Source organism: Heloderma suspectum, chromosome 3 (assembly GCF_057233095.1).
Source record: "Heloderma suspectum isolate Gila_16-S chromosome 3, 16-S_ref, whole genome shotgun sequence".
In the NCBI taxonomy this organism is placed as follows: domain Eukaryota; kingdom Metazoa; phylum Chordata; class Lepidosauria; order Squamata; family Helodermatidae; genus Heloderma; species Heloderma suspectum.
In genome coordinates, this window is record NC_139460.1 from 54,447,554 (window position 1) to 54,466,758 (window position 19,205).

At 41.1% G+C, this 19,205-nt stretch overlaps 1 protein-coding gene across 6 annotated transcripts in view; it reads left to right on the plus strand.

The window, feature by feature from the left end:
* The window catches only part of ALCAM (activated leukocyte cell adhesion molecule), a 203,706-nt gene that overhangs the window by 30,734 nt on the left and 153,767 nt on the right, over positions 1–19,205 (plus strand). The window lies entirely within an intron of this gene.

Consider the following 19,205-nt stretch of genomic DNA (forward strand, 5'->3'; position numbering starts at 1 on the left):
TTGAAAACACCATGAACATGGTGCCAGGCAAGCCTGTCTGGGAAGGCTTTTCCACAACCAAGTTGCTTCTACTAATCCTTTTATCTTAGAAAAAAGGCAAGTAAGGGAGAACATGACAAAGGTGTATAAAATTATGCATGGAGGATGGGCCTCTTTCTTAATATTAGAATCATAGAATGTAGCATAATAGGGTTGGAAGGGGCCTATAAAACCGTTGAGTCCAACCCCCTGCTTAGTGCAGGAATCTAAGTCAAAGAAGAACCTGAGGTCATCGCATGAGTGCTGGGAGATTCAGGACGGACAAAAGGAAGTACTTCACACAGAACACTAGGAAATTTGCTAACACAAGATGTAGTGACAGCTAGCAACTTAGATGGCTTTGAAAGGAGATTGGACAAATGCATTGAGGATAAGGCTATCAAGGCCTATTAGTCATGATAGATTTGTATTACCTCCAGTATCAAGAGGCGGTACACCTCTCAATACCAGTTACTGAGGAACGCAAGCAGGAGAGTGGTACTGGAAGTGGTCAACTGGACTCATTTGAGAGTTTGAGTATGTGGAGAAAGTGCTTGGTTAACTGAAATCCTTACAACGAAACTGAACCAGATAGTGCTACTTAGCAGCAACAGTGTAGTGAAGCCTTTTAAGTACACAGTGTACACAGTGTAGTGTAGTGTAGTGAAGCCTTTTAAGTACACAATGTAGTGAAGCCTTTTAAATACACAGCTGCTAGATGCAGATTTAAAGTAATGTCTGTTTTGGCCTAGAGCCAGTTCTCAATCCGGGTTGTTAGTAGGAACACCGTGGTAAGCAGCAGGGCTCTCTCCTCTGGTTGTAGTGAGGAGCTGCAACAAAAATTTCCTATGCCTAGACACTCATTAAGTCAGTGCATGATTGAGAGAAAGTTTCCCCGCCTAGGTGCTCTTTCAACTCTCATATTTCAACCTTGTTTCCCCTATTCATGATCTGATTTCCAGATTTGGTGGTTCACCAATTAGTGGTAAATGATGTAGTCATTAAGACAATATTTGCCTATTACATGCAGAGTTTTATTGGAAGTCTATTTCCAGTTGTTGTGTGGCATCCAGACAAGACAGAGGTACTGGTTAGTGGGTGATTCGTCTGCCTGGCTCGGTGATATTCAACCTGTTCTGGAGGGAGTTGCACTCTCCCTAAAGGATCATGTTCGTAGTTTGGGGGTGCTTTTGGACCCAGAATTGTTACTTCAGGCACAGGTGAACTCAGTGGCATGGAGCACTTTTTATCAGCTTAGGCTGGTATACCAACTACGCCCTTATATGGATAGAGATAGCCTAGCTAGAGTTATCCATGCTCTGATAACTTCTCGTCTGGATTACTGCAATGTGCTATATGTGGGGCTTCCTTTGAAAACGGTCTGGAAACTTGAGCTTGTCCAAAATAGGACATCAAGATTGTTAACAGGGACTGGCCAATGAGATCATATTACGCCAGTACTTTTCCAGCTGCACTGGCTGCCAGTCTATTTCTGGGCCCTATTCAGAGTGCTGGCATTAACATTCAGAGCCCTTAACGGAAGGATAACCAGACCTTAAGATCATCCTCAGTGGTCCTTCTCTGTGAGCCCCTGCCAAAGGAAGTGAGGTGAATGGCTACCAGGAGGAGGGCCTTTTCTGCCGTGGCAGCCCTGCTGTGGAATAAGCTCCCTAGTGAGGTTTGCCTGGCACATATGTTGTATTCCTTCCGGTGCCAGGTGAAGACCTTTTTATTCTCTCAGGCATTTTAGTATTTTAGGTTTCTAGTCTTTTAGCTTTGGTGTTTTAAATCTGTATTTTAAATCTCTGCATTGCTGCTATGTTTTATTCTGGTTTTATTCTGGTTGTATTGTTGTATTGTGGTTTTAATGCTTTTATATTTTATATTGTTTTATTGTGTGCTTTTTGGTTTTAATGTTTGTGAACCATCCAGACAGCTTCAGCTATTGGGTGGTATAGAAATGAAATGAAATAAATACATAAATAATATGCTTCTTGCCAAAGCTCTAATCCTGCAAAGAAAAAGAACAATGTGATTAGTGGTACCAATAGTTGTAGTGAAGTGCCTGGTGGGAGCTGACGTGTGTGTGTGTGTGGGGGGGGTTATGGCCAACAAAGCCAGCTTTCTGCATATTCAGCCTGTTTGAGAGAAACTACTTCTGCCAGTTGAATGAAGGAGGATTGTTTAGCCATTACACAAGCATGAGAGACATGAATGAGATCTGTGCCCTGCTTTGAGGCGAGGCCTCCACTTCTGTCGTTGGTTTGTCCTTCTGTAATTGATTCCTCCTGCCTTGTTTACCTGTGTGGGATGCCTTGTCCTTGCACCTCCAGTTGTAGGAATGGATTTCAGTTCCTATTGGGTGTGTGAATCCTAAGGTGACTCTCTGTAAAAGTTTCTAAGGAAACCAGAATTGGCAATATGCTATTTCTAGCCTGTTGTTAGTCCTGGATGTTTGTTGCTTTTGTAAAGAGCTCTTTCACCAGAGTGCTCACCACCAGAGTCCTCACTTGTGTGCTTCAAGTCCTCTAGATATAAGGACAGAGTTTTGTTTCGCCAAGCAGTGTGCCTTGATGTATGAGATGTTCCTTGCCTGCGGTGCTTATGTCTCTGGTTATATGCCATAATTACTGCAGGGAGTTGGGATGCTATTCTCCATTGTGACTGTATGGGCCAAGACGGAAGAGATAGGCTTTCCCATTAAGTTCAATTAGACTATTTTCATTTATGCCTCCTCTCCTTGCCAACATAACATTGTTCCATTATGAGTGGGACTGAGCTTTGTACAAGCATAGGATTCAGAAAATCTGACTCTTCCCCTGCCATGCCCACAATCCCACCCATTTGCCCTTGCTCTAGCCGTGTCAGGCCAGTGTTGCACTTCCACCATTGCACAACATTGGCATAGGTCTGCAGTTTTGGCATATGTTCAGGCACTATTGGCACAAATATACATTCGAGCAATCCCAGCCATGTCCAGAGGACATAAGTCAAGAATAGAGCTGCACTGTCAATGCATTTAGCACTACACATTATAAAAATAGCCATTAATACAGCTCAGCAAGTCTTCAATTTTGGCAATCATTTTGCTGTTATTCAGACTCCTGCCTACTCAGTTTGCCTTTTTCTTTACCCTTTTTATTTGATGATATTTTTAGGTCTAATTCTAGAACAGTAGTCTGCTTTAAACATTTCCAATAGTTTACTATAAAGCACCATGTTTTGGTTTGATCAATTCCCAGAATTCATATTTTGACAGACAGCTTAAGCTCCTCCATAAAAGGTTTTTAAAATCTGAAAGGGATTCCCTTATGACCCAAGCTGCTGACTCAGTCAGAACAGATTTTTTGCATGCGAGCTTTCCCCAGCCCCAGAAACTCCCCACACAGCCAGAAAGACTGCACAACAAAGCTGGTCCCTGTCTGAAGTGCCAGCTGGAGCTCCAGCCAATGCTTCCATCAGGCTGGGTAATGTCAGGGCCATTTTAATGCCTTCTGACGTCATCTGCCCCATGAAGTCCGGGTGTGGCCTCTACCCCAAAATGTTTTGCACACCTGCTTTATAGACTTTTCATTGCATTAATCTTAAATGAAGCTATTCAGATGAGTGATTTCAAAGAATGCATGAAATCACTATTCAGATGAGTGATTTTACAGAACACAGCCACCACAACTCTTTAGTTATTGGCACATTCTTTATACAGTGATGTTTATGTGTATGGCTTGTGTTGCTGTTGTCAGAACTGTTGCTTCAACTATTTACTTTTGGAACTTTTGAAGAAGTTGAGCACACATTCTTTGAAAGGTGATGCCTATTTGTATTGTTTTTAGATTATGTTTTTATGGGTTTTTTTAATTATCATGGTGATTATGATTTATATTGATTTTGATTTCCCTCCCCACTGTTATATTAATCATGGTTTTCTGTATTGTGTAAGTTGCTTCAAAACTGCTTTATTGAAGCAGTTTATTGGAGCAAGCAAAGATCAAATTGTGATTTCCAGCTTGTTCCAATAAAATATAGTTTTAACTAACCACAGTTCTGATTCAGCATAGCGACAAACTCGTCCTGGTGTTCACTGGGGCAGATGGGGGGAGTGCTCAAGTTGGCTCATTTGCATAGCAATTAAAAATGGTTTAGCATTACAACCAAACTTGGCCTGCATGTCTCTAAAGACCTGTGCAGAGGGTCGTAGAACATACCACTGAGGGGTCTTTGTTTTGATTGTACCTGCTTGTCATTCCGTACTTATGTGCATGATCCATCCCTCATAATATACATGTTATGGATTGTACGTAAGGAGTTTACATGCATTATATGATCCAGGATAAACAGGATGTTAATTTCATGAAGGTTGGGTTTTGAGTGAAGTCCTAATCCCCTTCCATGCATTCCTTTATACCCTTGATCACCACTGGCACAAATTTAAATTACTATTTTTATCTGGGTTTGTTCCAGATTTGTTTTTGGTAAACCTTCTGTCTTCTACTTAATTGCATTTAAATGGTGCATATATTTTATTATGAATGTTTTTATAGATATTTACAACAAAATAATATGCACTAGCAAAAGAAAACTTTAACTTTAGTTAAATCTCAAATGTTATACTTTTATACTTCCAGTAGCCCAAAGTACAAGCCTGTGTGTGTGTGTGAGTGGTGCGTGTGTGAAAGAGAGAACTATAAATAAGATACAATAATTATGTTGTTTTGTTGCTGTTGCTGTTGTTGTTGCTAAACTTGCATTCCATCTTTCCACCAAATGATGCACAAGGCAGTTAAAAGCAAAAATACTAAATCAAAATCAAAACAAAAACATAGGTAAGTACCCTGATATAACCATCTTGTGTGTCGTTATTTGTTTTATGCTTTTCATTTTTAAATTTACATTGAAAATGTAAACCACTGTAGCTTAAGATTTTGTTACACTTTCTGTAGGGGGAAAACAAACTTTAAGTGTTTCACAATTTAAAGCTCAAATGCTTAACATGTAATCAATGAAGACTGGCAAGGTATTGGCTGAGAGTAACATAAGATACTTTGTTATTTCTTTTTGAAAGTACTGTGCAACCATTGTTTCCATTTAGAAAATGCAATGAGCAGGGTTGCCTTAACATTCAAAAACAATTATCCTCACTTGACATTGAAAGTGCAATCAGTTATAGGGACAAATAGCCCACAACACTTGCCAAGGACAAAGCTTTCTACTAGGCTATTAAGCCTAGCCATCTAAATAGTTTGTCGAGCCTCCAAACAGCAGATGTTTCATGGGATCATCATTGGGTGAACAAAATTGGTAATCCATTTCTGTAAATATGTAAGTATCCACATGAATAATTCCAAAATTCACCAATATAGAACATTGACCAGATTCACACAATCACATGGCTTGTCATGACTTATTTAAGCCACAATAAGCTGTGGCGCCATCCTGAAAATTCAAGCTGCAATTGCAGCTTGTCATGTTATCTGAACCTGGCGGGGATGATGTGCAAAGGTTAAATAACCCTTGCATAACCCTAAAACAGGCCATGGGTTCTGTGAGGGTTGTTTAACCCTCGCACAACCCAGCCCTCCTGGGTTCAGATGATGCAACAAGCCACAGTCATGGTGTTAGATAAAAATAGTCCTTGCTTTCGGTTTAGAAGGAAAGGATGCCAGGCAGGCAGCAGTGGATCCAACACTATTTTATTGAAACGTTTTGCAAAACGGGTGCAGAGCAGTCTGGACCTCGAGACACGTGTGCAAAAGCCTTTTATACCATATTGCTTCTATTGTTCTTACTAGTAACCAATGAAACAGTTAGTACATCGGCTCACCAAGTCAATAGCCAATAAACAGTTAGTATCAGCTTACCAAACTGTTAGTCATGAGCACGTCAGTATGATTTTCTTTTTGCTCTGCCTACATTTTTCGCCACTCGGGCTTTTATGTAACTTGAGACGCCAGCAGTTACGGAGTCTCTTTTTCTAACAATTGTGTTGCAGAACTCAGAGTCAGAGAGACCACGGAGTGAAGGAAAAAGATTCTTTATTTAACACGCGGGCTTAAGGCTGGAATCATTTCCAAAGAGCCAGAAGCCCCGAAATACATCAGCACATTGTTTTTATAGACATTATGACACATATGAAATGGCTCCTCCTCCCCCTCCCGCATGGGGTTGCAGTCTTCAACATTTCTTTTCCCAGCACCATTGTTTATAATACAAGAACTGGGTTATAGGGTAGCCATGATAAGGAGAGAACAGAAGAGAACAGCAGAGAACAAGATATACAGTTGTATGACCTTTGACAAGATAAGGAATTCCTGTGTCTCGTCAGCTTACAACAATATATTCAAGGGAGAAAGAGCTCAGCAAGAACAAGAAGCATGAGACTGCATGAGGCTACTTAGTCTGACCCCCGATATGGCTGCTACATTCCCCCCTTAAATGCATAATTTCATTACAATTATAGCATTTCTGATAACTATACAAAGCTTTTTGTGACATACATATTACTTAGCCTCTTGTTGGGCTATTAGAGTGTAGAGGGCAGCAGTTTTATTAGCTGAGACATAAACCAGATTGGTTAAACAGTGCATAAGACAAGGAACGCAGAGACATAACAGAACTTTTATGAACAACACTGGTAGAATTAGGATGAACAATGCTTCAAGCCAGCTAAGATCTGGAAGCCAAGGGGTTAACTAATTGAGCTAATTGTTTTGTCTTATTGTTTTGTTAGCTACTATATTGTGCAGCTTGTTGATCTGTTTATTTATAGCATTGCCATTATCAGTTAAGTTAAAACAACAGAGCTTTTGGTGTGTCTCACAACTTAAATGATGAAGAAGGAAGAGGTAATCTATACCAGCTCTATTTTCTAGAACTGCACCTCTTAGATCACGCAACTCTTTATTTAACAATGACAATGCTTGTGAGGTGGCATTTATGCTTTTGGCTAAGCTGCAAGCTAACCGATTGATCTCTAGACCATCAGCCAAGGCTAAACCTGGAACCCCAACCAGTGACATTGCTAAGGCCAATTTTTCTGAGTCAGAATATAACTGCACATGACTATTACAATTTTTAGTTAGTTGGAGTGCTCGAGGCTGCCGTCGACGGATTTTCTCGGGCCACAGGGGAAGAATTGGCACCAGTTTAATTGGCGGCTGAGGCAACATGGGTGGTTATTAGACAAGTTGGCAGGAATGAATGACCAAGTGCGGGAACTACATGTCTAAAACCATCTATGAGGCAAAAGTATGTGGGCATCATTAAAAGATATGTTTTGAATTTTATTACAGTGGAAGGGGGCCAGGGATAGCTTTATATTTTCTGGAAAATTTTTGACAATTAAGCATTCGTGCACACATAGCATTTGTTTCAGCAACGATGGGGGTGCGTAGAGTGAACTCTGTAGGGAGTAGGATTTTTGCAACCACGCCCCAATTAGCATTTTGGGAATAAGTTAAACTTACACCATAAACTCTTAACATGGTATCTTTTTGAATTTGCCCAGGATGTCTACAGACAGGTATTAGGCAAGAGCTAATAAGCCTGTTTGCAGGTATACCTCTTGGCAAACTAAAATGTTTTACTCTCGTGATGTTAGCCAGGTGAAGCTAGTAATTATCAGCAAATCACTGGGACAAACTTCTCTTTCCAGGGGCAGACCCCCCTTTTTGCACCTTATTAAGGAAACACAATGCAACACAACTAACACTACAACAAGCATGTTTGATCTTCTTTGGGATCTGACCGTACGCTGGGCAGCTATTCACCTGGCAAGCTGCAGTAGGGTCTAGTCCCCTTCTTCAATTCTCCAGTTGCAGGTTTGACCGTACGCAGGGGGACAGTCTCCTGGGGTGTCCACAGTAAGGTCTAGCCTGAGTCTTCTTACTGCTTTTTTAAAGGATTTTCAGGATTTCTGTTTACAGTCTACTCTCCCCCTCTCGCTCTCTTAACTCGTGTCCAATGTATCCAGGGTTTAACTCCAGCTGCTTTCATAGCTGCGGGGGTGGAAAGTATGACAGTTTTCAGTCCTCTCCATCTGGGAGTCAAAGGGTTATTTTTCTCTCTTTAACTCATACTTTAACTCTTGGTTGGAAAGGATGAACTTCTGTGATGGGAATGGCTTATTTTCTAAGACAAAGCGACGCTGGGCTTGAAGAACTTTGCTCAGTGTTTGGACTTCTTGTTTAAGGCTAACGTTTGCTTGCTCTTGATGCCACTCCAGTGTCAATCATGAAGTCAATGTCATGGCCCCTCTCAAGCTGTCTCTCTTTTCGCCCATTCTGGACCCTTTGGTTTTCTTCTTTGTGTATTTGATTTATTTTATTTGGGCATTCATGCCACTAATGTCTATCTTGTCCACACTGGGCACACTGGTTCTTTTTTAAGAATCTTCTGCCTCTGCCGGGTCTTCTTCTTTTCTTCTTTTGTCCACATTTTCTTGGGCCTCTGGGTTGAGGGGGCTATACTGGCGATAGGCATTTGAAAGATGCTCTAAGTACGCTCTGGGGCCTCGGTGGCACCTTGCAGCACTTTAGACACTTTGGTCATATTAATTGACTTCTTCATACCTGCTTTCATGGCTTCTAACAGCAGGGTTTGATACTGGGTGAGGCGCTCTAGCCCCACTTGTGTTTTGGGATTCTAGCGGGGGGGTTTACTTACAAGGAGACTTTATTGGGTAACTTACAGCACACAGGCGTCCTTAATGGTTGGATCAGACAGCTTCTCTGAACCACGAGCTATTGGGCTAAATGGGTTTTATACCATACATGTTACCCATGAGGCAACACAACACTAGCAAGCATTTTCAGCATAGGCTAGAAGTGTTTGGTTCTCAGGCACAGCTTCCTGTAAACAACTTCGCTTCCCAAAGTGCTTGATAACACTTTTATTCATTAGTATGGGAAGACATTTTTTTTCTCTTTCTTTTGCTTTCTTTTTCTTTGCTGATCTGCCTGTATTGCAGATCATGTTTCAAACTTTTTATATAAAACTTTCTGCTCCATGCACCAGCCTTGTCTCTTTATTTGTCTTTTTCAAGTTAAACTCACTTACTTAAACCTTTCTGCTTTACACTAGTCCCAATGACACACATTTGGGATAGGCTCTTCTTCTTCTTCTAGTTACATTTTCTTCATCTTAAAGAACTATTACATTATTGTGGCTACTTTACCCCAGGTAATAAGCTCCAGGCACAATCAGCTGCTTTTAATTTACCCTGGGGGCAACTATGGCCACACTTCTTTTCTACAAATGTTTTTTCTTTGCCTCTTGCCTTTTTTTTTTCCTCTCTCTTCTCTATCTGTCTTCTACTTTCTCTATTCCTTCTTTTCTACTTGCTTTTGTCTTTTCTCCTTGTCATCCATCGGGAACCACACTTAGTATTATTTGGAGTTGCAATTAACACTAATCTGCAAATATCACATATATTTTATGATATTTAAGAAATCATAAAATATACACAACAAACTTTTTTTGCAATTTAACACAATGAATGGAAAACACTTTTTGCATGGTAAGGCATGATGGAGCAGATTCAGCAATCATACTGCCCTTCTGGCTGAAAGCTCAGGGCCCATTAAAATCAAGGGACGGGCATACCCACACACGCAAAGAGTTCTAGGTCACCATTTTTGCATCGGCAACTCTATGCTGCATGAGTTCTGGCAGAAGGAAATCTAAAAGTCATAGATCAACTCAGCCTGCTGTACACTGAGCTGACTACAAACACAGACACACGGTCTACAGCGATGAGAGTTCAAGTTTATCAAAAGCTTCACAGCACTGTCCATGGCAAGTCTTTGACAATTTAAAATTTTAGTCCATGTGCAGAGTGTCTCTAAAAAGCCCAGATGATGATGGAGGCAAACAGAGAAGGCTCTGGGCAATGAAGATGCGATGTTTCCAGCAAAGGCTCTCCACTTTTGCATCAGTTTAAAAAGGGGAAGTGTGGCCCTACACCCCTTCTGACAGACAAGGGCCTTTAACTTTTTAAGGAATTCCTGTGTCTCGTCAGCTTAGAACAATATATTCAAGGGAGAAAGAGCTCAGCAAGAATATGAAGCATGAGACTGCATGAGGCTACTTAGTCTGACCCCCCGATATGGCTGCTACAATGGCTTCCATACTCAAAATGGCCACTGGCATGTGCCAGCTTAAATAAACCATGGTGGGCTGTTTGATCATCCAAAGAAAAGAAATTCAAAGGAGGAGATATTTCAGAGGAATTCTCATGGGTTGGGTTTGGGGTTCTTGTGCTTGCCTTACTTATGAGGTGGCTGAGCAGTGTACATCAGTGTTCTGTCTGTCATTGTACAATAATATCTGCGGCAGCTAGTAACCTCCTCGGCTTCCCAGACTTCAGTTAAAGCCATCATGAGGCAATTCCTCCCATGAGGTGTTCTCAGTTCAGAAAGTGCAGGTGGCCTGGGAGGCTGCAGAGCCATGGAAAGGTGTGTGATACCAACGGTGCTGTGTGTGTTACACACACAGCCACCTCAGCCACCTCGCAGTGATTAGGTAAGCTCAAAAATACCACCAAAATAAATTAAATATTCTGCCTCAGAGGAGTGGAAGCCTCAACACAGTTGATGCTGCAGTAGAAGTGCAATAAACCAAAAGCCCTTAGGAAAAAAGAAGGAACTTGTGCTAGAACTCCTGCCAATAGTGAGCCCTATCTGTGAGAAATTGTTGGAGAATTTCTTCCCTAGGATAAATTTGGTGAAATTGTGCCCCCAATTTTTCTTCCCACAAATAGGCTGGAGAATTTTGAGAGGCCATTTGTGCACAGCTCTAATGTAAATGTATAATATCTAGGCTGATTTAATTGACATTACTACCAATGAATTAAAGTAGAGCTGTGTGCAGATGGCCTCTTGAAATTCTCCACCCTACTTGTGGACAGAGAAATTTGGGAGACAATTTCACCGAATTTCTCCAGGAGGAGGAGAAATTCCAACAGTTTCTTTCATGTAGGGCTCCCTATTGGCAGGGCTTGTAGCGTAGCTTCTTTCTTTTTTGGTAAGGGTTTAAGGGTCTTCGTACTGCAACAGCATCAACTGCCTTGACAGGCTGGCCCCCAGTTTGCATCCACCACAATGCAGTTGGGGGTAGTGTTGTGGAGTTAGTGTTCTGTCAACATCTGTCCTGCAGTTTCCTGAAAGTTTTCTCCCATGAAAGAGGCTTCTATTGTTTTGCCTCATTCAGGATATTTTATAATGTATTTTTGTGGTGTTTTTGAGTTTACCTAATCACAGCTAGCCTCCCAGGCTTCCTGCATGCCCGGATCTGAAAAAAAGCCCCATGGGAGGAATTACCTCATGGTGCCTTAAACTGGGCTTTAATTGAAATGTAGGAAGTTGAGGAGGCTACAGGCTGCCAGAGAGATGATTGTACAATGAAAAACAGGACACTTGTGCTCACGCCTCGGCCACCTCCTAAGTAAGGTAAGCCCAAGAAACCCAAACCCAGCCCATGAGAATTCCTCTGAAATTTCTTCACCATTGAATTTCTTTTCGAAAGCCATTTATCTTCCATCAAATTGAATGAGAATAGTCAAAAAAATGTGGGAGAGATTTTCAGCCCAGCGCTAAACTAATGTGGACTCTGTAAATCAGCCCAAGGTCATAGTGTGTCATGAACAATGTGAGAAGCAGCAGTGGGTACCTACTAACACAAGGCTGAAAGGGGTGGGACACAGACAGTATCTATAGGTGTGGGATACTAGGATAAGGCTATACTATTAGCCTAGCAGTTACTTTTTCCTCTTTGTGGCAGCTTGTATTTTGATAGCTGTGGCAGTTCACATTTGATGGCAACATGTGGCCCACTATGCGTAACTCCTTGGCATGTTGTGTATTATTGAACTTCCAGATCTGAATACAGATTATTATGCTGAAGTATCCCATAGTTTCATCCAAAAAGCAGTGTTAAATGTGCAGAAAAAGTTCTAGAAAATATTGGGCAGAATCCAAAAAACTTCTGAAACTCACACAAGGAGGCTTGTGCTGATCCGGTAGAAGTTTTAACCTTTTTGTTTTTTGCTTAGCTGACCTCCACGTTGTAGCACAAATAGCTTTAGAAATTCCCCTCAGTTTCAAAAGCGGTTGGCCATGTAGGTTAGGGAACTTCTGTTTGTAAAAAACAAAATAGGTTTTAAGTCGTGTGGAGCTTACAGAACTAGTTTTATGGTTCTTTGGGTCCTGGCCATTGTCACATTTAGAATTGGCTTGGGAGTTAGCATCTTGCTTAGGTTCCTAAAATTTAATTCTCAAACAGTTGCATTGTAAGTTGGGGGGAAGGAATGATTGAAATATCAAGTGAGCTTGTCACCAACTACTGCAGTATTCTCCTTATAGTGACATAAGAACAAAGACAACATAAACATGTGGCATCTTAAAGACTAACAAATTTATTATGGAATTAGCTTTTGTGTGTATTTGTTTGTTTGTTTGTGCCATAATGTATTTATGGCTTATGCCATAATGCAATTGTTCATTAAGGTGCCACAAGACTTTGTTTTTTTAGATGCAACAGACTAACATGGCTAGCCTTTTGGAAATGAGAACATAAATAGAGCTCTGCTGGATCAGACCAAAGGCCTACCTAGTCTAGCATCCGGTTTCCCATAGCAGCCAACCTGCTGTTGTTCCCCAGCAACTTGTTTTTAGAGGCATTCTGCCTCTGATCCTGGAAATAATATATAACCATAATGACTTGTACCCATTGATAGCCTTAGCCTCCATGAATTTGTCTAATCCTCATTAGACAAATGAGGATTAGACACATTTGATGTATGTCTTGTCATAAGAAAGCCAGTGTATTACAGTGGATAGAGTTGGGATGACAAAAAACCAGTATCAAATCCTTCAAAGTAATAAAGCCCTTTGCTGGGAGTCTCTGCAGCATAACCTCACGAGGTTGTTGTGAAGATACAATGCCATTCTGAGCTCCTTGGAAAAGGGTAGGATAAAAATCTTAACAACTAAACAAGAAGAGCCCAGGATTCCTAACAAAGAGCCATCTCAGCTACGAATTCTGTTAGCATGTGTTGGGTTTTGTTTTTGTTCTGTTTTGTTTGCTTGAATGAATGAATGAATAAATAAAACTGGACTGGAAAGGGATACCAATAAAGGGTATAATTGTATATTGTAATTAATATTATTATTATTATTATTATTATTATTATTATTATTAAAAACACATAACGATCTTTGGCTTGCCCTTCCAAAGTAAAAGCATAGATGGTCCTTAGTATATTTGAATCATGGCATTAAGTTGCCTATTGTCTGAGTGCTGGCATTTCCTCCTACAAACAGACATTGCCATGAGTGCTCAATTGGGTACAGGGAAAGAACCGCTGAAATTGATATACATTTAGCTGCAGTGGGTGAGGAGCATTAAAAACAACTTAGAGCTCTTGCCTGCTTAAAATGCAGCTGTTTGGCTGAGTGGGAAGTTAAAATAAAGCAAAACCATAAAGCTTGCAACTCTTAAAACAACAACAGGTACAAAAACAAACAACCCAACTTCACTTTTAAAGAAGTTCATTAAGTTGTTTAGGATGCTTCATTTATTTCCTCAATAGTCAGGTTTTTTATGTATTTAAATGCTAACAGTGAGTGTATTGATACATGGGTTAGGAAGGCAATCACTCTTCTCCCCACCTCCCTTTTTAAAATATAATATTATTTCATTGATTTTATTTATTTAATCCTATTTATATCCTGCTCTTCATAAAAATCTCAGGGTGAGTAACAATATTAAAACAATAAAAAATAACACATCTAATAAATCGATAACAACCAGCAGAGAGAAACATATGCACAACAGAGATTCAGTCATATTCATTGACTACTCATAAATGCCCAGGTAAAATGACTGGTGTTAGCATACCTCTTGGGGAAGGATATTCCAGAATTTGGATGCCACTGCAGGTGAAATCCTATCATGTCAGATAAATCTGCTCTGCAATGGATTCAAATGAGTTTGGATTTCTATGAACCTGACCCACAGATTCTGCAGTGGACCAGCTTTTTCTGATCCATGCAGATACCGTGGAATTTCAGACAATTTTTTTTAACTTTCCAGGAATTGTACGCTAAATTAGTCATACGAAAATATGAAGAAATATAACCACAGACCAAAACTGCACGTTTCCCCCATATGCTAAAGTGTGAAGATGCAGTTTGGGGGGAAATTTACATATTTAATTTTTTGTCTTTTGGAGAGATTTGCAAAAATTCTTAACAGTTGATATGGACTAGTGCTAATGCACATTAGTTGATGCGGATTAGCACATTTGCGCTGTATTTACAAATTAGTGCAAGTAGAACAAAATTTTCATACAAAACCCCCTATTTCAACAGTGAACAGACAATGGAAGGAAAGATGCTTGACAATCCGCAAAACACAGACGGAATGGATTTCACAAAATCCATATATCTCTAGTCCTATCTGGTGTCACTGCCTGATGTACTTCCCCGTAGTGCTGGGACAGCAAGATGGGCCTCTGCCCCAGATCTAAGGGCAGAGACAGGCTAATACACAAAGCGACATGCCTTCAGATATATGCAGAGCATTCTGTTGTAACTTTTAATAAACTTTTAATTTTTTTTTCTTAGGATGTAATTACCATGTAAATGTTCACGCAGTTCAGGAAGCAGAAAATGTGGTATGTTTTAAACATCTCCTGAAAATGCAGTTTCTTAAGCAGGCTTGTAATTAATCACAATTAATTATGATGATGCTCCATCTTACTGTGTTTGTGTTAATAGCTGAAAATGCTATTAATAATAGCTATTATTAATGCTATTAATAATGTTCTTTAGGCTGTGATTTCAATAGTGTATTTTAAGCTGTGATTTTAATATTGTTATATGTAAACCACTTAAGGATTTTTTTAAATATTAAGCAGCATATAAATATTAATAATAAATGAATTAAATAATAAAAGTCTGGACCTAGAAACCAGCAGTATTTTTTTGGCCTGTTGATTTAAATTTGTCTCTGTATTTAAATTTCCCATGATGAAGACCTAAATATTATGATGATTAGGGTTAGTGTTGTTAGCATTATTACTGATATAATTATTATCTATAGTATCCCTAATACAGCTTGGAACATACTTGACTTATTATCTGTTGTTTTAATTTAAAAGCTACATCTAATACCTGGTCAATCTCTCTCTCTCTCTCTCTCTCTCTTTGCTTTATATTGGTTGGCCATGACTCACTTGTGGAAATACTGGGCAGAACCCAATCGGGTGCTTATGCCTCCACCAATTCTCTTACACCCTGCCAATCCTATTCTGCAAGCGGCCCCCACTGCTGCACAATAGCGATTTAATACTTCCAGGGCAACCTGAAACGAGCAGAAATGCTTGTTTCTGGAAGGAGGCAGATTGGCGGAGCTCACATAAGGGAGCTCCGCCGACCTACCTCCTTTCAGAAATAAGTGTTTCCGCTCATTTTGGGGCTTCCCCTAGGAAGCACTAAATCTCCCTTGTGTAAGCGGCGGGTTCTGCTTGTGCAGTGGAATTGGTGGAATCCGCTGCGGAACGGAATTGATGGAGGTGTAAGCGCCCCATTGGATTCTGTCCACTAAAGCACTTCCATCCCTATTTTATATGAATTATGTACAAGTGTAATACATTCTGTGAAATACAATAGTACTGTTGTTGGCATATACCATGTATATGCAATGTAGCATGTTTTAGGTCTTGTTCACACGACTCCTAGAAGTATAATAGCTGCTTTAAATTTGAGTGTAAAAATTTGCTTTCGGTAATGTGAAATAGTCACTATCCCCAGAACTGGGCATTCCTGAACCAAACTGCTAGTACACATACACTGGCATGTAAGCAGTCTAATTCTTCATGTAGAGACCATTATTCTGCCAGTTACATTTTGTAAAGAAGTTGCAACTATGGCTCACTGGACTGTGCTTTGTAATCTAAAGGACATTTAAATCTAAAATTTAAAATTTAAATCTAAAGGACAGACTATCAAAATGTACTTTTTATAGGCTTTCCCAAAGCAGAATTTTCAGAAGCTTAAGCTAGTGCAGGATGTATCAGCTCAGTTCTGGGTCATTGTGAACGTAATATACACTGCTACAAAAACTGCATTGGCTGGTGTAATGTTTAGCATAATTCATATTTCTAATTATTTTAGAATAAAAATATTCTTTTATTGCAAAAATAAAAAGAATATTGCAGCACTAGATGGCTTATGTTGTTGTTGTTGTTCAGTCGTTAAGTTGTGTCCAACTCTTCATAACCGCATGGACCACAGCACGCCAGGCCCTCCTGTCCTCCGCTCTCTCCCGGAGTGTGCTCAGGTTCATATTCATTGCATCGGTGATGCTATCTAGCCATCTCACCCTCTGCTGTCCCCTTCTCCTTTTGCCTTCAGTCTTTCCCAGCATCAGGGTCTTTTCCAGGGAGTTTTCTCTTTGCATTAGGTGGCCAAAATATTTGAGCTTCAGCTTCAGTATCTGTCCTTCCAATGAGCAGTCGGGGTTGATTTCCTTTAGGATGGACTGATTTGACCTCCTTGCAGTCCAGGAGACTCGTAAGAGTCTTCTCCAGCACCACAGTTCGAAAGCATCAATTCTTCGGCGCTCAGCCTTCCTTACAGTCCAGCTCTCACAGCCATACTACTACTGGGAAAACCATAGCTTTGATTAGACGGACCTTTGTCGGCAAGGTGATGTCTCTGCTTCTTACTAAGCTGTCTAGGTGTGCCATAGCTTTCCTCCCAAGGAGCAAGCGTCTTTTAATTTCATGGCTACAGTCACCATCTGCAGTGATCTTGGAGCCCAAGAAAATAAAATCTGTCACTGCTTCCATTTCTTCCCCTTCTATATGCCAGGAAGTGATGGGGCCAGATGCCATGATCTTCATTTTTTTAATGTTGAGTTTCAAACCAGCTTTTGCACTCTCCACTTTCACCCTCAACAAGAGGCTCTTTAGATCCTCTTCGCTTTCTGCCATTAGGGTGGTATCATCTGCTTATCTGAGGTTGTTGATAATTCTCCCGGCAATCTTAATTCCGACCTGTGATTCATCCAACCCGGCGTTTCTCATGATGTACTCTGCATATAAGTTAAATAAGCAGGGCGACAATATGCAGCCTTGTTGTACTCCAGTTGAACCAATCGGTTGTTCCATGTCTGGTTCTTACTGTTGCTTCTTGGCCCTCGTACAGGTTTCTCAGGAGACAGGTAAGGTGGTCTGGTACTCCCATGTCTTTAAGAATTTGCCAGAGTTTGTTGTGATCCACACAATCAAAGGCTTTAGCATAGTCAATGAAGCAGAAATAGATGTTTTTCTGGAATTCTCTTGCTTTCTCCATGATCCAGCGAATGTTGGCGATTTGATCTAGGGGTGTCAGAGAATTTCTCGCTGAAACTTCGGGGGGCCGAGTGCCAATGTATTCGCCCCCCTGAAGTAGTTTTGAGGAGAAATTCTCCACCCCCCCGCCCCCCGCACACCCCCTGGGATGGGACTTAACTTTCCCGAATGTCGCTCCCGGTGGCGGGTCACAGCAGCGGTTCGGCAGGGCTTCAACAGGGGCGGGGGCGGCAGCCAGTCTTTCGACCGGCTGCCGCCGCCGCCATTCCAAGAAAAGTAAAAAAAAAAACCCCGCCCCCGTGATAGGCTACGTGACGATTTACGTAGCCTATCAAGGCTGACTTTGCAGATCTAGCCGTGATAGGCTACGTAAATCGTCACGTAGCCTATCACGGGGGCGGTGTTGTTGTTTTTTTACTTTTTATTTCGCAGCCGGGTGAGGCGAAGCGCCTCCTCCCCGGCCTGAATTTCGGCCGGGCAAGGCGAGGCGCCTCCCCCCCAGCCTGAATTTCGGGGGGAGAAGCGAAGCGCCTCCCCCCCACCGCGAAGCAAGCTGCGAGACGAGGTAAGTGACTTTCAAGCACTCCTAATTTGATCTCTAGTTCCTTTGCCTCTTCGAAACCCAGCTTGTACTTCCAGTAGTTCTTGGTTCACATACTGCTGAAGCCTAGCTTGTAGGATTTTGAGCATCACCTTGCTGGCATGTGAAATGAGCGCAATTGTGCAGTAGTTTGAACACTCTTTGGCATTGCCCTTCTTTGGAACTGCAATGTAAACTGACCTTTTCCAGTATTGTGGCCACTGAGTGTTCAAATTTTGTTCCAAACAAAGTTTGGAACACTAACTTTGTTGAGTGTTCCAAATTTGTTGGCATATTGAGTGCAGCACTTTAACAGCATCATCTTTTAGGATTTTAAATAGCTCAGCTGGAATACTGTCATCTCCGCTAGCTTTGTTGTTAGTAATGCTTCCTAAGGCCCACTTGACTTCACTCTCTAGGATGTCCGGCTCAAGTTCAGTGACTGCACTGTCATGGCTATCGGGGACATTAAGATCTTTCCTGTATAGTTCTTCTGTGTATTCTTTCCACCTCTTAATCTCATCTGCTTCTGTTAGGTCCCTGCCTTTTTTGTCCTTTATCATGCCCGTCTTTGCCCAAAACGTTCCCTTGATATTGCCGATTTTCTTGAAGAGATCTCTAGTCTTTCCCATTCTGTTGATTTCCTCGATTTCTTTGCATTGTTCATTTAAGAAGGCCTTCTTGTCTCTCCTTGCTATTCTCTGGAACTCTGCATTCAGTTGGATATATCTTCCCCTTTCTCCCTTGCTTTTCGCTTCCCTTCTTTCCTCAGCTACTTGTAAAACCTCATCAGACAGCCACTTTGCTTTCTTGCATTTCTTTTTCTTTGGGATGGATTGAGTTGCTGTCTCCTGAACAATGTGATGGACCTCCGTCCATAGTTCCTCAGCCACTCTATCAGGTCTAATCCCTGAAATCTATTCCTCACCTCCACTGTATATTCATAAGGGATATGATTTAGGTCATACCTGAATGGTTTAGTGGTTTTCTCTATGTTCTTCAATTTAAGCCGAAATTTTGCAAGAAGCAGCTCATGATCTGAGCCACAGTCAGCTCCAGGTCTTGTTTTTACTGACTGTATAGAGCTTCTCCATCTTTGGCTGCAAAGTACATAATCAATCTGATTTCGATACTGACCATCTGGTGATGTCCATGTCTAGAGTCACCTCTTGTGCTGTTGGAAAAGAGTGTTTGCTGTGATCAGCGTGTTCTCTTGGCAAAAGTCTATTAGCCTTTGTCCTGCTTCATTTTGTACAC